The sequence below is a fragment of the Ochotona curzoniae genome, unplaced genomic scaffold (genome assembly GCF_017591425.1).
Source record: "Ochotona curzoniae isolate NIBS_2020 unplaced genomic scaffold, NIBS_Ocur_1.0 patch106, whole genome shotgun sequence".
NCBI lineage: Eukaryota > Metazoa > Chordata > Mammalia > Lagomorpha > Ochotonidae > Ochotona > Ochotona curzoniae.
Genome location: NW_024466647.1, coordinates 978,475 through 996,248, shown reverse-complemented (window position 1 = coordinate 996,248; position 17,774 = coordinate 978,475).

The window sequence follows — 17,774 nt, the reverse complement described above, 5'->3', positions numbered from 1 at the left end:
GTTCGGAATACATCTTGCTGGATCAGGCATTAGGTCCTTAGAGACAAACTCCAGACTGTTACGAATAAAAATAAGAAGAGGAAACCGGGGGGTGGGGGGGTGGGGGGTAGGGGTAGGGGGAGCGCATGGAAAGCGTAGCCCCGCGTGCTCTTCAGCTGTTTTAGAGCGAAGTTCAGGGCGCGGGTGGCCGCGCTCCGGCGCTTCCCGCCTCGCGGGGCGGGGCAGGGTAAAGAGCGCGGGCCGCCGAGCACGAACGCCAGGGCTGTGCTATTTACGAGCTGTGAGGTCTTGGGCGAGTCCCTTGGCCTCTCTGGGACTCTGTTTCCTCCTCCGTAATGAAGGGACTGGGGTCGATGCCCCCAGCCCAGGGGTGTTCCGGAGCGCCCATCCTTCTGCAAAGAGGAGCACCGCATTAGCAAAGAACCTGCGATTCCGGCCTGGAACGGAGAAGGGAGTGTCGCCCCATGCCTCAGTTTACCCAGATCTTAAAAATCAGCACCATCTCTAAAGCCCAGGCTCCTTATTCAGGACCAGATGGAAAGATGTTGAGGGTGTACTGCGGACTGGCGGTGGGGCGCGCAGCTGAGGACACAAGGTGGGGGCATGAGGCGATCGTCACACCCCACAGTGCGGGCCTCAGTTTCCTTATCCCTAAAATGGGAAAGAGAGAGGAAAATAACTCGGGCCGAGAACTCGACGCTTTCCCGGGGCTCTCTATATAAAGCGCTTGGCGTTTCCGGGACGGCTGGCGGCCACTGGCCGCCCCAAGGGCCCCAGATACGGTAATCCCGAACAATACTCGGGGTCATTGTTTACAGTTATAAGACACATTCTGTCCTGAGGCTCCATCCCCCAAGGACACGCACGCGGCCAGGAGAGGCCAGAAGCCTCGTGCCGGGCCCTGTCCCCAAGCCCGCAGGTCCTGGCCAGGGGTGTGAGGCAGGGGGACGTGCACCCCGACCGTGGGTGTCTCTCTCGTCTGTCTTGCTCTCCTCCTTGCGTCCAGCCTTGCCGGGGTGTTTACGCGCCTCTCCCAGCAGGACTGAGTAAATGCAGTCCTTTGACGCAAAACGGATCAGCCCTTCCCCGGCGGCAGCAGCAAAACCCAGAAACCTGGGGGTGGGGACGGGAGCCGAGCGCGGAAGACATCGTGACACTTTCCCAGCCGCCTCACAGTCCCCAAGCCGCCTCCAGGCCTTGGGAGGAGGGGGTTCTGCGACGACGGGCAGGGGCACGTGGCCGGGACCACCAGCCTCTGCTCTCCCCCGCGCCTCCCACCCTGGACGGCCGCAGGTCGGAGCAGCGCGAAAGGCGGCACTTTTGCTTTTCCTTTGAGCGGCGGAGCTGGCCACCCAGCCCTCCCCCGACCCCGCGCCAACGACAATGCGGGTGCTTCTGGGTTTCTCCCACACAGTCCTTCCAGTAATGCGGGGAGGCGGGGTTGTGGGGCGGGCAGCAGGAGCTTCCTCTGCGGCCTCCGTGGTCCCTGGCGCGCCCAGCCCCGGGCAGGCGCCACCGGAGCGCGCTGGCGGACGAGCGCACCCTTGCGCCCTGGGCCGCCCCCGCCCTGTCAAGCTCCCCGGGTCCTTTCCTTTCTTGTGGGTTCCCGTAAAGCCCCGCAGCCCCCAGACGTCTGCAGAGCATCACGGAATCTGCGCTGATGCAAGTCGCCAGCCTCCCCTTGGTGCGCCCTGGCCTGCCTGTGAGCGCTTTGATCCCAGCCTCCCCCTGCTCCACAGCTGGTGCTGGCTCTTCAGCCGGCCCGGAGGCCTCTGCACTGGGCCCTCCTCATCTTGCCCTTCTCCCAGCACCAGCTGCCCAGACCTGTGCCCTGCTGCTTTCAGCACTGACCGCCCCCATCCCCACACCCCCACCCCCGGGCAAAAAACGCATACACACACACACACACACACACACACACACACACACACACACACACACACACACACGGTCCTGGTATGCCCTGGCTCCAGTGTGCTGCTGAACCAAGAACTCAGCATCCAAGCTCGGTTTTGTTGGGGGGAGGGGAAGGAGTCATTCTAGGATCACCCAGTTAGAACAAAAAAAGGTCCTGTGGCCTGTGGGAATGGCAGCTGTTAGGAAGGGAGGTGGCCCCATGGAGTGCCTCAGCAGATGCAGTAGGCAGGACTGCAGGACCTTAGAACATGCTGAGTGCATAAACTGCCTCTCTGCGCCCCCCCAACCTCATCACAAACATTCCAGGTGGGGCTTGCTCTTGCCTGCAGTTGAAGAAAGATGAACTCTGAAGGGGGGCAGGGGTGTGGATGAGCACATCAGGGACTCCAGGGAATTGTAGCTGCATTTTCCTGGCACCCCTTTGCCCCGGAGTGGCAGGACCTGGCCACTTGAGGCCTCCAGGCTTTGTGTCCCTCTCACTTGTCTCCAGAAAGCATGAACTTGGTCTGCGCACGTTTCCTCCCACATTGGGAGGTGCTGTCCAAGTCCCTGGGGACCTCTCTGCCCAGCCTGTGCCAGTTCCCTGATTCTTGCATCTTATCCCATGGCTGCCCCCAGCGAGAAGACCTGCACCCCAGGGTAGCTGCCCACTCGGGGTTGCACTGACCCACACCCATGAAGCCCTTTCACAGACACAGCCCCGCTTGTACTTCCACACCACACCCTGCTAGGGCTGGCGACAGCGGTGGCCAGGACTATGAACTGCCAACCAGGAGGAGGTGGCTGAGGAACACAGTGGCGGGACAAGCTTCCTCAGGCTCTGTGGCCACCAGAGCCCAGAACTCGAAGCTGGCTCCCCCAGCAGACCCTGACCCCAGGGCTCAGCCACTTCCCATACATCCAGCCTTAAAAAGTGAGGAGCAAACTCCACTGCATCCTGGGACCTGAGTCCTCTGTTGGGTGTGCCTGCACTGAGCTGCCATTGGCTCCTTGCAGGTGATCGATCACACAGCTTGATGAGATTCCAACACTTATAAAAGCCAAGTGTGTCTCGTTTCTAATGGGAGTGCTTCTGTTAGCCCAAAGAACTGTGATGGAGGCAGGGGTCCACCAGCCAACAGACTGGAGGCCTCAAAGACATTGCTTCTTAGAAAGGTGTGGGCAGGGATGAGACAGCAGCCGGAGCCACTTAGGGCTGGATCAACAACCCAGGAGGCAGAGGGAAGGGGCACCACAGTGTTGCAGCCCAGCAAGTGCTGGGACGGCCGAGGGGGGTGGCCATCAGCTAGCCATCAAAATTCTGAACGGGTGAGTGGGTGGGGGGAGACTGGTAGAATTGTGTCCCAGCCTTTGCATCTCCTGCCACCCCCTCCCCCGGCACTGGCTGGATCAGTGACATCCACTGAGGTTGGGCTCTCAGAGAATGCAAATGGTCAGGGGGGAGCACCCAGCCAAGGGGGCAGTCACAGGGGGAGGGAGGCATGGGTGCTACCGTGTCCTGGATGTGTCTGACCACATGTGACGTTTCAAAACAGGGGAAATACAGGTTATTGCTGTGGCTCTCGCCCCACCTGGAGTGGGAGAAGACATGAACTCTTTGCATACGCTGCCTCTTCGACCCCCACCACACTCTGAAAATTGGGCCGACACAGGGAGGCACTGATGGTGAAGGGGCTGATCCAGAGGGAGCCATTGCAGCTGGGGGAAAGAACCGTCACTCCTTTAGGAGGGACAGAAAGTGTCCTGTGACTCCTGCTCAGCTTTCGGTGAATTCTGGTGAAGGTGGCATAACATGGCAGGAGGTGAAGGGGTGAGAAAGTGCCAGGGTGTCACTTCTCACAGGGGCTCACAAATTTCAACTCAAGCTTTACAGGGGGCAAACCATATTCAAACCACAGCAGGGACCCTCCCAGGTACGGTTTTCTGAGATGTGTCACAGATGATGCACAGGCCCATATCCAACAGGATATCCGTTCCCAGTGTGGGCTAGACACCCTGAGGAGAAACAAAGGCAAAAAAAAAAAAAAAAGAAGAAGCCATTCTCTGGAGACAGCACCGCAGCTGAGCGCAGCCCACAGCCCCTGGGCTGCCACTTCTTCAGCAAGCTCATCAGGCTCCACCTGCAGGATGATGGCATCTTATTCCCGGCTATGGGCCCTTGTTTGCTTTTCACAAAGCAAGCGAACACCAGCAGCACAGCCTTTTTGTGGCCTTAGAACACAATTCAGAGTTATACTAAAGTTTGTGCAAGAATTTTCAGGAGCTCTATGCAAATGAAGCCTTCTGGCCACTCCCACAAGGCTGCTGGGAGCCCGGAAGGCAAGAAGAGGGTACTCCCCCACCACCACAATGCTTTGTTGGGTTTTTTTGTTATTTTTTTAAAGCTGGATACATTCCAGAGATAAAATAACCAGTGTAGTTATTCAGAAATATCTTTGTGAGTGAGACAGAAGATACTCCTGGCAGGAGGGTTGGTCAGGCACAGAGAGGAAGGCAGGCCTTTACTGCCTGATTCTGAGCCCTGTACCCAGAGGCCAGCCTGGCCATCAAGCTGGAGAGTGGGGCTCCCAGTACACACCTGCCTGGGCTGGCAAAGCAAAGTGAGCCATGCCCCCGCCACACCCCTGCTAACTCCTCAACTGCTGCCAAAAACCCCAACTGCAGGTGGGGTTTGCCCCAGCTCTGGTTGGACCATCTCCTGCCAGGCATCTTTTGAGCCTACTCCCTGACTCTGTCCTGAGGACCGGCAAGCTGACAAGGAAGGGGCTGTTCAGGCTGCAGCCCCAGCTTTCTCTGCTCCTTTTCCACACTCAGGCCAGAGGCCCAGTCAGCTCCAGCCACTTGTAGGGTCCATGGCTCAGGACCCTGCCAGAGTCTCACAGCTACCATCAACCTGTCTCAGGGAGGCGCTGGGCCCCTCCTGGGAAGGAAAAGCAGAAGCCAGAGTCGGCCCTGCCCTCACGAGCTTACAGTCTAGCTCAGAACAAAGAAGAGCACAGAGGCACAGTGGGGACACCCATAAAGCCATTTTATAGGGCTCCGCTTGTACCACCCATTACTGTAATTGGGTCATATGTATTCACTCAGCTAATAGTTGCGACAACCCCATGAAGTAGTTACAATTACTGTCCACATTCAGCAGAGAGAAAAACTGAAGTCAACTCCAGTGGTGGCCAATTAGCCTAGTGGTTAAGATGCTGCATCTTGGGTTGAAGCTTGGCTTCGTTCTCAATCCAACTTCCAGCGAGGCACAGCGTGGGAGGTAGCAGGTGAGGGTCAAGCAATAGGGTCCCTGCCCACCATGTGAAAGGTCAATATTGAGTTCCTGAGTCCTGGCCTTGGCCCCTGGCCTCACCCTACTTTTTCTCTCTGCCTCTCAAACAAATAAATAAAACTTTGAAAAAGAGAGGTAAATTTGCCCAGAATTTAAGAGTTAAAAGCCAGCAGAACTGGGGCGTGAGCACAGGTGCGGCGCTGTCCCCAGTGTTCATGGACCCCCCACATTCTGACAACACTGAAGTGTTACAAACCAACCGTCTCTCCACATACACTTACAATCTCTCTGTAGCCAGTGCAGCAGACAGGAGCCCTGACACTGACCCCTTTTTCCCAGATAAAGAAACTGAGGTTCAAGGAAGGTAGATGTCAAGATCCCATCAAAGGAATATGAGAGAAAGTCAGAGGACGGCCTGGGGCCAAAGACCCAGCTGCTCATCCTAAAAGGCTGGTCCAGCACCCACATCCTCCTCCTTCAGGATGAAAACACCTTGATTTTGCTTTGGGGAACCTCTGCTTCCGCATTCCAGGTGCATGGGTTGACCTTACTCTTAAACTCTAGGGGTGGACACGCGGATACTTGGTCCATTCCTGACAAGACAGAACAGCCCACTTCCATGGCTATGTGCACTGATTGGTTCAGGGTTGCACAGATGACTCAAGGCTGATGGCCGAGAACCTGACCTTTCAGCTTGGGCCGAAACCCTTGGAAGCCCAGCACACTTGTTTCACTGCTCCCTAGAGGGAAGCAGTGCTGGGCAATGGTCACCAAGTTTCAGATGATGTTGTCGAAGCGCCTGAACCCTGCCATGCCTGCAGTCCCATCATCATGAACTTCCAAGGTGTATGTGGACACATTCCCCTCTTGCTGAAGCCAATCTGAGTGGCAAATCTGCCACTTGCCACTGCAAAGGCCCTGACTAACACAGTCATGGACACATCACAAGGGTCTACTGTGGGCACCCACTGTTCACTTAGGCATTTCCGGAAAAACAAAGGTCAGCAAGAGACAGTCTTCAGAAAATGCGGAATCTAGGACAGGATGAGAGATTCTCAAATAACTTCTAAACAAAGTCAGAAGACAACTGCCGCCACGAGGCGGCTCTGTCAGGCTTCTCTGTCAGGCTTCTCCGGTGAATACAGAATGCATGCATACATGAAGGAACTCATCCACAAGTGTCTCCTGGAAGTGGTGACAGTGAACCTGACTTCTGGGGTCAGACAAGACAGCAGGAGATGGGAGGGGACAGGGCAGACAGCACAAGGAAGAATCCAGGCTCAAGAACATATGGGTGGGGCCTTGTGCAGTAACCTAATGGCTAAAGTCCTCACCTTGCACACACCGGGATTGCATACGGCTGCCAGTTTGTGTCCTGGTGGCTTCACTTCCCTTCTAGCTCCCTGCTTGTGCCCTGGTAAAGTAGTTGGGGACGGCCCAAAGTCTTAGGACCCGATCTAGAAGAAGTTTCAGATCAGCTCAGCTCCAGCCATTACGGTCACATGGGGAAATGAACCATCAAAGGAAGATCTTCCTCTCTGTCTCTCCTCCTCTCTGTTTATCTGACTCTGCAATAAAAATAAATAAATCTTAAAAAAAAAAGAATGTATGGGTATGCTGAGACAAGAGTCAATGAAATTAGCGGAGACCACAGGAATGGCCCAGCATTTATAATCCAGGGGAGTTGGGGTGGGGTGGAAAGAGGAAGGTCTTGAGGTATCTCCAAATTTCTGACGATATTCACAATAGAAAAATAGTCAGGTGTATTTCAAAGGACCCCTGAGGGCAAAGCTTGAGGCTAGGAGCAGAGCGGATATTGATGCTGAGAAAGTTTAAGATGGTGACGCTGCCTGAATGTATGTCCGGAAGTTGGGAGTGAGTGTTCAGGAGATGCGAGGGCTGTGGGGAAGGGGCTGCAAGGGGGCTTCTGCTTCTGAAGTTCTGTGGCAGAGCTGGGAGTTTGCCACGGAAGACCTTCGAGGGATGTGGTTGCATTCCCAAGGCTGGGCTGACATGGGGCAAGAAAGGGAGACAGGAAGAGTGAGGTGACTCAGAGGGCATTTCCTTTGCACCCAATAGGGGACAAGTTAATATTACCAGATATGTATAGGATGGAGGGTGCTGTTTTCAATTTTGTTCAGGAAAATAGCATCCATTGCATCACGTGTCAGTACTGATTAGAGACACCTGCTATAGAGCTCAGGCTGAAAGAATGACATTGTTGAGTTTTTGACTTAAAATATTGCAGCAAGAAAAGAGGGGGCCAGGTGACACACAGTCCATAACACACATACATGCTGCATGTTCCAGCACCTGGTGGCCACATGCATGGTGGCACTGCCACAGATAATCTCACCCAGCCCCCCGAGTGTTTGTAAACACACTCTCCGATCACACGGTGTTGGAATCACCCCCCAGCACGTTCTCAGAACACACTACGTGCAGGTGTCCAGCTGTACGTGCCTACACATGTACACGCAGAGACATGTATGCTGTGTGTTACGTCTGTGTACCTGGCACTCACATCTAGCCACTTAGCAAACAGAATGTTGCTCAAAAGAAACCAAACACAAATCGGCATGCACTGTTCGGGCGCATACATTACATTTTGTTTAAAAGGCAAATGGACCTATGAAAAGTGAGGCTTTGTGGGAGTCTGGGTAGGGCAGAGACTGGCATGTCCTGAGGGTCCCTGGTGCTGACGGAGTTCTGTTTCCTGGCTGGGTAACAACTGCCCAGGTGTGTTCACTTTGTGAAACTTCATGGAGCTATGTGTATGATTCGCACAGCATGTATATGTTTGATAATTTAACAAACAGACCCCCCCATCCCAGCCCCTCTACACCCATCTGAGGCAGGTGGTACACCTCCTTTCACAGACAATTTCTTGAGAAGCATGGAGAAGACCTGAGCTGGCTGTATTTTCAGAGCGAGCTTTCCAAACAACTTGAAGCATGACCAAGGGACACATACTTGAGATTTACAAACCTAGCATTAAATGGATCACCTTAGTGGTGGCTAGAGGTCGGAAGAGCATGGGAAAAACCCAGAGAGGAGACTGCTGTCAGTTCAGGTGAGACACAGGGAGTACAGCAGGGCCGGGCAATGGCAAAGCCGAGAAGGTCCAGATGTCTTGCCTGGGCAGGCCCTGCTTCTGCAGCTGACAGACAGCGTGGATGTGCTCAGAAATACCCTGGGTGCAACACACAGCAAGGGTGGCAGCTGCGGCTAGACTCCCCACCCCCCCCTCCCTGGGAGCTCCCACGGCCCCAATCCCTCCCCCGTCCCATCAGCCATAGGTCAGCTGCTGGCAGGCCCTGGGCACTGACATCTGGGCCCATGTCCCACCCCTCTGAGGACACACAGGACCCGGTGAGCAGAGACTGTGTTATCTGCATCCATGAATGCATCACACAACTTCCTGTCTGGGGCACTTGAGAACTTGAAAGGGGAGGGGATGTTCCTGGAAAGAAGGAAACGAAAGAGGAAGGAAGGAAGGGAGGGAGGGAGGGAGGGAGGAAGGGGCACCAGTGACTTTTCTTCTGAGGCAGCTGTGATGTGTCCAGAATCACAGAAACAGTGGGGGAGGGATGGGAGGCTGTACCACTTGAGCTGCGTAACCCTGATGACATCACTTCCTCGCTTCACTCCTGTCAGTGATTGCTGAGTGGCCCAAAGTGAGTGGCTGCTGGGCTGAGCTCAAAGCCACAGAAGGGGACACGAGTGTGGATCAGAAAGGCCAGTGTTCGAATCCCGGTCCTGTTGCCAGATGGCTGAGATACAGGGCAGCTGAAGGAACCATCTGAGCCCACTGTCCACCCTGTGATGTGATGGCACGCACATCGCGACCTTGGCATGCACAGAACTGTCCGCTCAGCACCTGCTTCTCCATATGCATTGCTGCCTGATTCTTGAAAGGGTCTCCGTGGCCATGGGAGGACCCTGTGAGACGGGCTGGGAAGGCTGGCATGTGGCTGAGGTGAACAGTCTTGAATGCCTTTCTCTGCACGTCTCTGACCATGTCTGGCAGAGTGGGAAATTCCACACCCACACGCTCCAGAAAAAAAAAAAAAAATAAGGGAAGGGAAGAGGAGTTTTGATGGATGCCCAGTCCCCAGACAGAGGGAAACGGTGGGATACCTAGAGTTGTGAGGGCTTGGCCCTGGGCAGAGCCATGTTTGAGGGATCCTATGCCATCAGAGCTGGAAGGAACCCAAGGAGTACCTGAATACAACTCCCCTCCAGGGACAAAACTCAGGCCTCATGGGGAGACAGGCTTGCCTTGGGGTGTCCAAGGCTGCAGGGGCAGTGCTGGGGGCCACGCCCCAGCCTCCGAGAGCCCTATGGATCTGGATCTGGGAGGCTGGTGCTGGCCCCGCCCGCCAACCCGGAAGCAGGTATAGCAGCAGTCTTGTTTCCCAGGGTGGGTTCTGGTAGCTTATGGCAGGAAGTCTCTACCCATGGCTGGGGTGCACAGAGCCCCACCCTTCGCTGGCGAGACTGGTGGGCGAGGGGGCAAGGCGGGGGCTCCCAAGCAGCGACTATAACTCCAGCCCACAGCAAACACAGAGCTGTATTGTTAGGAACTCTGTCGTTGACTGCTCTCCCTGCTGGGTTGGGCATTTATTTATTATCACATCTATTTTTTTTTTCATTAACAGAAAGCAAACATTCCCCACCCTGGGGGATGGGAAGGCTGCTGCTGACCTGAGCCCAAGGCTGGGGTGTGTCCCGCCAGGCTGGCCTGGGAGTAGATCCACAGACTTGGAGGGGAGGGAAGAGATCCGGGGTACAGACACCAGGCCATGTGGGAAGCTGCTGTGTGGGCTCCAGAGCCAGCCAGAACTGGCTCGATTCTGTCTGAGCCTTCTGAATGCTAACAGGACACTTGGTTGGCCCGAGAGCTTTGTGTGCTGGCCTGTGCCAGTTTAGAGGTTGCAAGGATTCAGTATTGCAGGGGCACAAGCAGTGAGCCCAGTTCCTGGGCATCAGGCCACAATCCCAAAGCCCAGGTTCTGCACATGAGCCCCTGGGCAGCAGGTGCCCCATGTCGGTGGGGCTGAGGCAGGGTGGCCCCTTCTGGTGTCCACAAAACAGGATGGATCACAGCCCTGGGAGTGACCTCGCTGTTCTTCCAGCTCACTTTCATGTCCAAGTTTCTGCCTCTCTCTTGGGCCCAGGGTTGGAGCCCCCAGCCCCTCCTGTTCCCTCCAGAAGCAATTCTCAACCTCTGCTCCTCTTTCCTTCTGGAAGCTTCTCTTCCCTCACCAGCAGCATCTTTCCCTTAGACAGTCTCGGGTATTCTTGTTCTCATTTCTTAAGGCCCAGATTCTTTGAGATTGTTTCTCTCCCTCTCTCAGTTAAAAGCAGGAGGGTTCAGTTGAGACCTACAAGAGAAGCCTCTAGAAGACTCTGGGTCAGGGCAGAGGTTCCCCAGGGGCACGAGGTGGAGGTGAGGCCTGGCATCCCAGGGGGCAGGGCTGCGGAAATGCTGCTTCCTCCGCTAGCTTCCTCCCGCGGGTCCCGTGCCTCGGCCATGCCAGGTAGGGATAGGAGAGGCTACAGCCCACAGCCTCACCCTGCCTGTCAGAGGCACAGGAAAGGGGCTGGTCCTTTTCCAAATGCTAGAATCTCATCCTCTGATGGGTAGTTTGTTACCTCCAGCCTGGACAGTGCTGGGGAAGAGAACTGAAGAAGACAGTGAGCTCCACCCCTGGGTCTGACCTGCAGAGATTGCAAAAGCTGGAAAAGACCCCAGGCAGCACCGACACCAACGCTACCCGGAGTGGTGAGGCAGCTGGGCCGGGCGATAACAAGACAGCCCTTGATAAAGGAGTTCTGTGTTTCCACAAGCACACTGTACCAATGGGGGTTCTTGCCCTGACCCCAGGACCTCTCAGAGTCTTTAAGACACACTGAGAATAGGCTGGACCCCTCCAGGGTACAGAGCAGGATTCAGACACCCCAGGTTCAAGGTGTGAGAACTGAGGGCAGCCAAGGTCCCCGAGCTGTGGCCGCCTCACAGTACAGGGTCAACCTTGTGTCCTGACCTTGAGATGAAGCCCCCTCAGCCTTTTCCTGATTTTGTTTTTTCTCAGCCAGCAGCAGGCCAAGGTCATGTGCTTGGAAGTTTGATTTTCCGGAAGGACTTGCCATGCTCTGAAGGCAGGAGAATGAGCAAGGGCCAGTGGGGGAAGGTTCGTGCTGAGTGGGATTTCAACTCCATCATTAGGCCTGTTTTGACAGGGATGGAGGCAGTGCCAAAAGAGGTGAGCTTCTCACTACCACGAGGAGGGCAGGGTGTTGGAGAGTTCCACGTTGGTGCTAAGTGGTCACTGAGAGGGGGCACAGTGTCTGGTGGTCTCCCCAAAATGATCCTGAGTTCCTACAACCTCCCTTGTGTACCGGGGTGCTTGCAGCTGTACCCCGAGCCATGGGGATAAGCTCCCAGAGGATTGCTGTGGGGGACCCTCAGTCAGCAACACACGAGGCCAAGGAGCTTCGCATAGAGCGAAGCCAGAGATGGAGGCCTGCAGGCCGAGGACTTCCGAGCTGAACAGGCAAGTCACGGTCTCCCCTATAAGAGGGAGATCCATGCTGCCAACACCTTGATTTTGGGCTTCTGGTCTCCAGAGTTGTGAGAGCATCCATTGTTACCATTTTAAAACACTCTCCCACCCCTTCAACCCCAGCACCCCCACCAAGACAATCACAGGGAACACAGAGAAGTGGGGTGCCATTGGGGTACAGGGGGTGAGTAGGCAGTGCTGAGCGAACCCCTGGAACCTTCCAGACCCTCTCTGCCCATTCAAGGTCACCTTCACTCAGAAATGGGAAAGCTGGGCTCCGATTCCCCGACTGTCCCAGACAGGGGACACCCTAGGCAGGCGCACGAGAGCCAGTTGAGAAGGGCAAGTGGCCGGCTGAGTGGCTGTGCTCTGGTTCTCTCTCTCCTAGCTCTGCCACAGCCACCAGCCACAGTACTCGCTTTGGTCTCCCTAGCAGACAGCCCCCAAGATTCCGGAAGCTTGTACCTGCTCCAGCTGTCTCCACCAAGTGGCCATGCAGCTGGTGGGAGGAGTGGGACCCGTGAATGCCGCCAGGTGACTGCGGTAACTTGGCTCCCAGTAGCCACCACGGGGCCCTGCTGGGTCTGTCTGTCATGGGGCTCCAGCCAGGGACATGGAGTTAGTGTGATGACCCCGCCCCCACCTGACAGACACTAAGTTAGCACATGCACATACAGGGGACACTGGCTAGGCACACCCCACCCCACCCCCACAGCCTGTTCCATCGCCCTGCCCCACGCGTGCACTTTTACACGCATTCAGGAGCTCTGTTGCAACAGCCTGCATGCCCGGAGACAAGCGATAACACGCCTGCCTGCCCGCCTCTTCTTGCCTTTGGTCCCTGGCAAATTAAGACCAAACCCAAGTTGCAGGGCAAGCGAGGATCAATGAGCAGGTGAGAGAGGAGGCTGTGGACTGAAGGTCTCCCAGCCGCAGTGTGAGGACAGGAAGGAGGGACAAGCTGGTCGCCCAAAGAGGGCTGCCACTGTTGGGAAAGCTGGTGACAGTGGCCTGGTCCCTGCGGCCAGGATCCCAGTTAGTTGCTCCAACCATGGCTGGCTGGCTGCTCCCTCTACTTTGCTCACCAGAGAGAACCCAGCTGGGGGCCCCAGCAGGGGCCCCCACCCTGGCACGCCTGTGTGTGCCCTCTGACTGGCTCCCAAGAGCCCAGATGCGCCCCACCTCCAACATTGCCTCTTGACACTAGTCATGGCAGGACCCACACCAGGCACGACCCTCGGGCCACCTGTGGGGAGGGGTCCATGTTCACAGCTGGTGGGGGTAGGGGAACCCCTTTTGCTTCCTGGTTTCCCTCCCTGACCTTTCTAAATGCAGCAGGAAGACACAGCACCCACCCCAAACTTCTCCCCTTTCTAGGTCAGAAATGTTCTGTGACCAAGCCCTGAGGCTGTCGGTGTTTGCCTGTAGCTTAACCCACTGGGGCTCAGCAGAGGCGGGGCTGGGCTTGGCCCCCCCTCCCTTGTCCTCAACCAGCTCCTCCCCTCCCTTCACCACCCTAATTTCAGGCTCAACTGTGCGCTTTTGGGGCTTAATTAAACTCTTGTCTTGCTTTTAGAAGAGACATTTTCTGCCCCAGGGAGTTGCTGCCGTGCTTTGTGGGGAGGGCAGGTCTGAGCAGGCTTCTGGAGAGGAGCTGCTGGGAGAAAGAACAAGCTTTCTGGAAGCTGCCCCAGCAGTGGCAGGAGCAGAGACAGCTGGGCAGGAGGCACAGAGTGGCCCACCACAGCGAGGGTCCCCCTAGACAAACTGGGGACCTCCCCACCTCCCCCACTGCCACCACTGCACGCCATGCTCGGGGATCACAGGTTACGCCAGCCGGGTCACCCTGTTCTCTGTGCCCTGCCCCGCCCCACCCTGCCCAGCAGCAGCCTCTAAGTAGCTCCCACCCACTGCTGACTGCACCCTGGCTTCCCCATCCAGAGAGTTCACGCCCACCCCCACCCCAGCCACCTCGCCCACTTCCTGGGGCCCTGGAGAGGAGGCTGGGGACCTCACTCCCAACACCTGGTGCGATGGGCTGGTTTCAGGAGTGACTCTGGGGTGCAGAACTTTCTAGAAAAGCATGTCTAAGAGGGAAGGAGACGGAGGGCTGGGTTTGCTCCTGACTACCTTCCAGTCAAAGGTTTCCATCTTCCTGAGCCTCAATTTCCCTTTCTGTAAATTGGGGATGGCAGTAGTGCAAGGGGAGGGACAGAGAAAGCACAGGCGAGAACATGTTCAATTAAGTTTTAAAAAAAAGACTACATAAATATTACAGAATACTTCTGTCAAGGTGGAACAAGCTATGAGCAAAGCTGATAAGGGGGCTTCTAGCATCTACCCAGAAAGATGTCCACTGTGCACCGTCCACTCCGCCCCTTCTGCTCTGTCTGCACCAAAATCTTGGCACATTCTCCTCCCAGCCAGATGGAAGCAGACCCGAACACTCCGCGCCTCTCCTTTCCCAACTCCCAGGCGCTCCTCACCGGTGTCCCCATTTCTGTTTCCATGATCAGAGAAGTCCAGGCAAGGAGCAGAAAAGCCCCTGTTCAACGCACACAGCGCATTTGTGAGGTGGTTGCAGGGATAGCACCAGGTCCCCGACGCCCTGTCCAATCCCCAGAGTCCTGCTGCTGTCCCTGGGATAAATCAGCCTGGGACAGTCTTTAAGCTTGTGCAGCTGTGTTCATTCAAAACATAGCACATCCTGCAGATGGAGCTGGCTGCAACCTCAGAGGCCTCCTGGGTCATCCCCCCTCGGAACCTCAGGAGGTGAGGTGCTGCTGAAGCCCCAGCTGCCGACCTCGGGCGCCTCCATGCCCAGTCCAGATCCAGAAGGTGTCATGCACCCCTCTGGCCCAGGAGGGAGGCCCTGGAGGTCTGGGGGCAGGGTGGTCCACACAGCTGCCCCGCCTTGGGATGGGAGTGGGGAGTTACCCCACTGTTTGCACTTGAGGACCTTGCCGTGGGCTGACATCAAGCCCAGGACACAGGCGTTTCATCTTCCTCAGGGAAGACCGGGCCACTTCAAAGGCCTTGCTGCATGATCTCATGTGGCCTCACCTGGCCGCGTGGGGCCCGGGAGGTGGGTGGAGAACGGCGACTCGTGCACAGTCACACCTGTGTGCAGGCCAGGTTGGCTCTGCGGGTTCAGATCTCTCCATCTCAGACACAAGGCCCCATCGCACCCAACACTGTCCTGGATGTCTTGGTGACAAGGACAGCACTCCCCCACATCCCCGCTGATCCATCTGCCACTTGGCGGTCTCCTCCCATTTTCCCATGTCTCTACAGAGCAACGGAAGCCATGGGCAGCCACGCCAGCCCAGGGGAGAACTCTGCCGTCCAAGGGGCTGGGGGCTGTGAGTTCTAACCCACACAGGGCTGCTCACTGATTGTGTGGCCTCCAGCCAGTTTCCCGGCTTTGCTCGGTTTCCCCACCAGTAAAGGGAGGCTAATGACCACCAGCCTCCCGCACCGGGGTGTTGTGAGAATTAATTAAGGTTTGTAAAAGGCTTTGAGAGGCCCGGATGAAAGGCCTTGGAGAAGGGCACGGTGTCATTATCCATTATTAGTACTGTTATATTCCATCCGAGGATCTCAAAGCCTCTTAGAGACAGTAATTAGTACCTTGCAGGGGTGTTTTGAGGATGATTAGCTCCATTTCACGCATGGGAAAACCAAGGCGCAGGGAGAGGCTGTTAGGGGCAGAAGAGGTGAGACCCTGCCTGGTATTCCTAGAGTTAATGCTGCCAGCACTTCGACTCCAAGCCCCTGAGATACACCCATTTTTTGGACTGGCCACATTGGGGGCCATGAGAAACTGACTGACAAGATACTCAGAATAGGCACCATGCCATCTGTGTCCCTGGCTCTTTTTTCTCCTGTGGCACCACCTCTGGAAGTGAGCACTGGGTAGCCAGAGCTGGCATGGGGGATGCTTGCAGAGAGGGTGTGTGCAGGAGATGGCCATATAGCGTGTGAGTGGGTATCCCTCTGCTCTATAGCTCTGGGCACAGAACAACACTCTGCCCACCCACCCCCATTTCTTTCTTTGCTCCCTGAACTCCTGTGGTCACTTCCTGTCACTTTCAGGCTCAGCTGAAGCAAGGCCAGCCCAGCCTTGCCATTTAGGTGGGGGAAACACAATGCTGTGAGATGGCTAAGACAGGGCAGGTGCACAAGGGGACCCTAGGCCACCTGGCCTGAAGGGGACCCCTCTGCCTTCTGGGCACAATCGCAGCCCCTGGTGCATGCCATTGGTGCCAGGGCAGTCTGCCGTGTAGAAGCCATGATTCTATTAATGTTTACTTATCTTTTTAAAAGATATATTTCTTTGAAACAATTATAGGAAGAGAGAAAGAGAGAAAATAAGAGAGCAAGCGAGCTCTTCCACCTGCTGGTTCACTTCCCCAAATGGCCACAACAGCCAGGGCTGGGACAGGTGCATTAGCCAGGGGCTGGATCAGAAGCAGAGAATCCAGATCTTAACAAACCACTGCTCAAATGGGATGCTGGCTGTAGCAATAGGCAGTTTAACACACTGCACTACAATGCCAGCCCCAAAAAGAGGCCTCACCATAAAACACATCACCTTGGAATTTCTGAACAGGGATGGAGGGAGGAAGCTTGAGCTTCTAGAGTAGACAAGATCAGGAATCCGTTCATGGCGTCTCAACAGCAAATCTTGAAAGCAAGAAGACAGTAGAGCTATGTTTCAAAAAGTATGACAGAAAAATGATTGTCAACCTATACCAGGCCAAAAAGATAGCTATAAGTGAGCTAGAAAGATGAACACAGCGCATTCGGGTATTCGATCTTGCAACCATGTACCACCAATGGATGCTTCCCCTGGGAGCTCTGATGTCCTTCACCACAATAAGCAAGAAGGTGGAAGATCTAGAAAACCCAGGATCTGGACTGAGTATTGCAGAGAAGTTTGTGTGACAGTCCCAGAGTGACGCATTCAGCCCAGAGCCACACAAGCAGGTCCCCAGGAGGACTGTCTTTGCAGGAAAGGCCATGGACCTGACTGTTATCCAGTGTGCTGGACCCAGGGGTACACCCCTGCATCACAAGGTTCCGACAGGACTAACCATGCCGCAGGATGAGGGTGGAGGTGAAGCAGTCGGGGGGGGGGGTGGGGTTTTGGGATCCCTGAAAGACAGCATTTGGGTCATCTCCCATTTTCCCCTCAAGGTAGGGAAGAGATAGGTAGTTGAGGGCCTGGGACCAGAGGGAAACATTTGAAAATTCTGTCTCAGGGATGCAAGGAGCACGGACTACAGTCGAAGGACTCCGGAGGAACACTGGGTACCACACACGTGCGGCTGTGGGAAAGCCACCTGCAGGTCAGCTGGCTGTGAGGTGGCCCGCCTGCAGGTCCCCTGGGCGTGAGGTGGCCTTGTTAGTGATTCACTCTGAAATAGCTTCAAATGCATAGAAGCATCAGCACAAAGAGCACCCACCTGCTCTCCACCTGGCCTCTCTGACGTCACACCTGGCTATGTAGATATGGCTATGGATAGAGGGACATAGCATTCATAAAGTTCCTGGAAAATGCATGTTACGAAAAACTATGCCTGGATTTCAAATACATTTTAAACCAAAATAATATATAATTTTATATAACACATACATGTATGTATTTTTAAGATTTGTTTTATCTGAAAGAGTTACACACTGGTTTACTCCTCAGATGGCCCACAACAGGCAGGGTCAGGTCAGGCTGAAGCCAGGAACCCATGTGGGTGACCTGGGCTAGTTCTATTATTTCCTCAGAACAACATCCTCATTACCAATTCAGCCAAGCACATCAGGAAACCAAATTTAATTCACTGGTCAATCAATTTAGCACCATCATCCAATCCATGGACCCCATCTGAATTCCGGCCAACCATCCCAGTGCCACCTCCTGGCCTTCCTGCTCTGAGACACACCCCAAGGTTTGGAGCTGCATTTGGCTGTCAGGCCCCCTCGGTTTCCTATCTGGAACTGGCACCCATTCCTTCCAT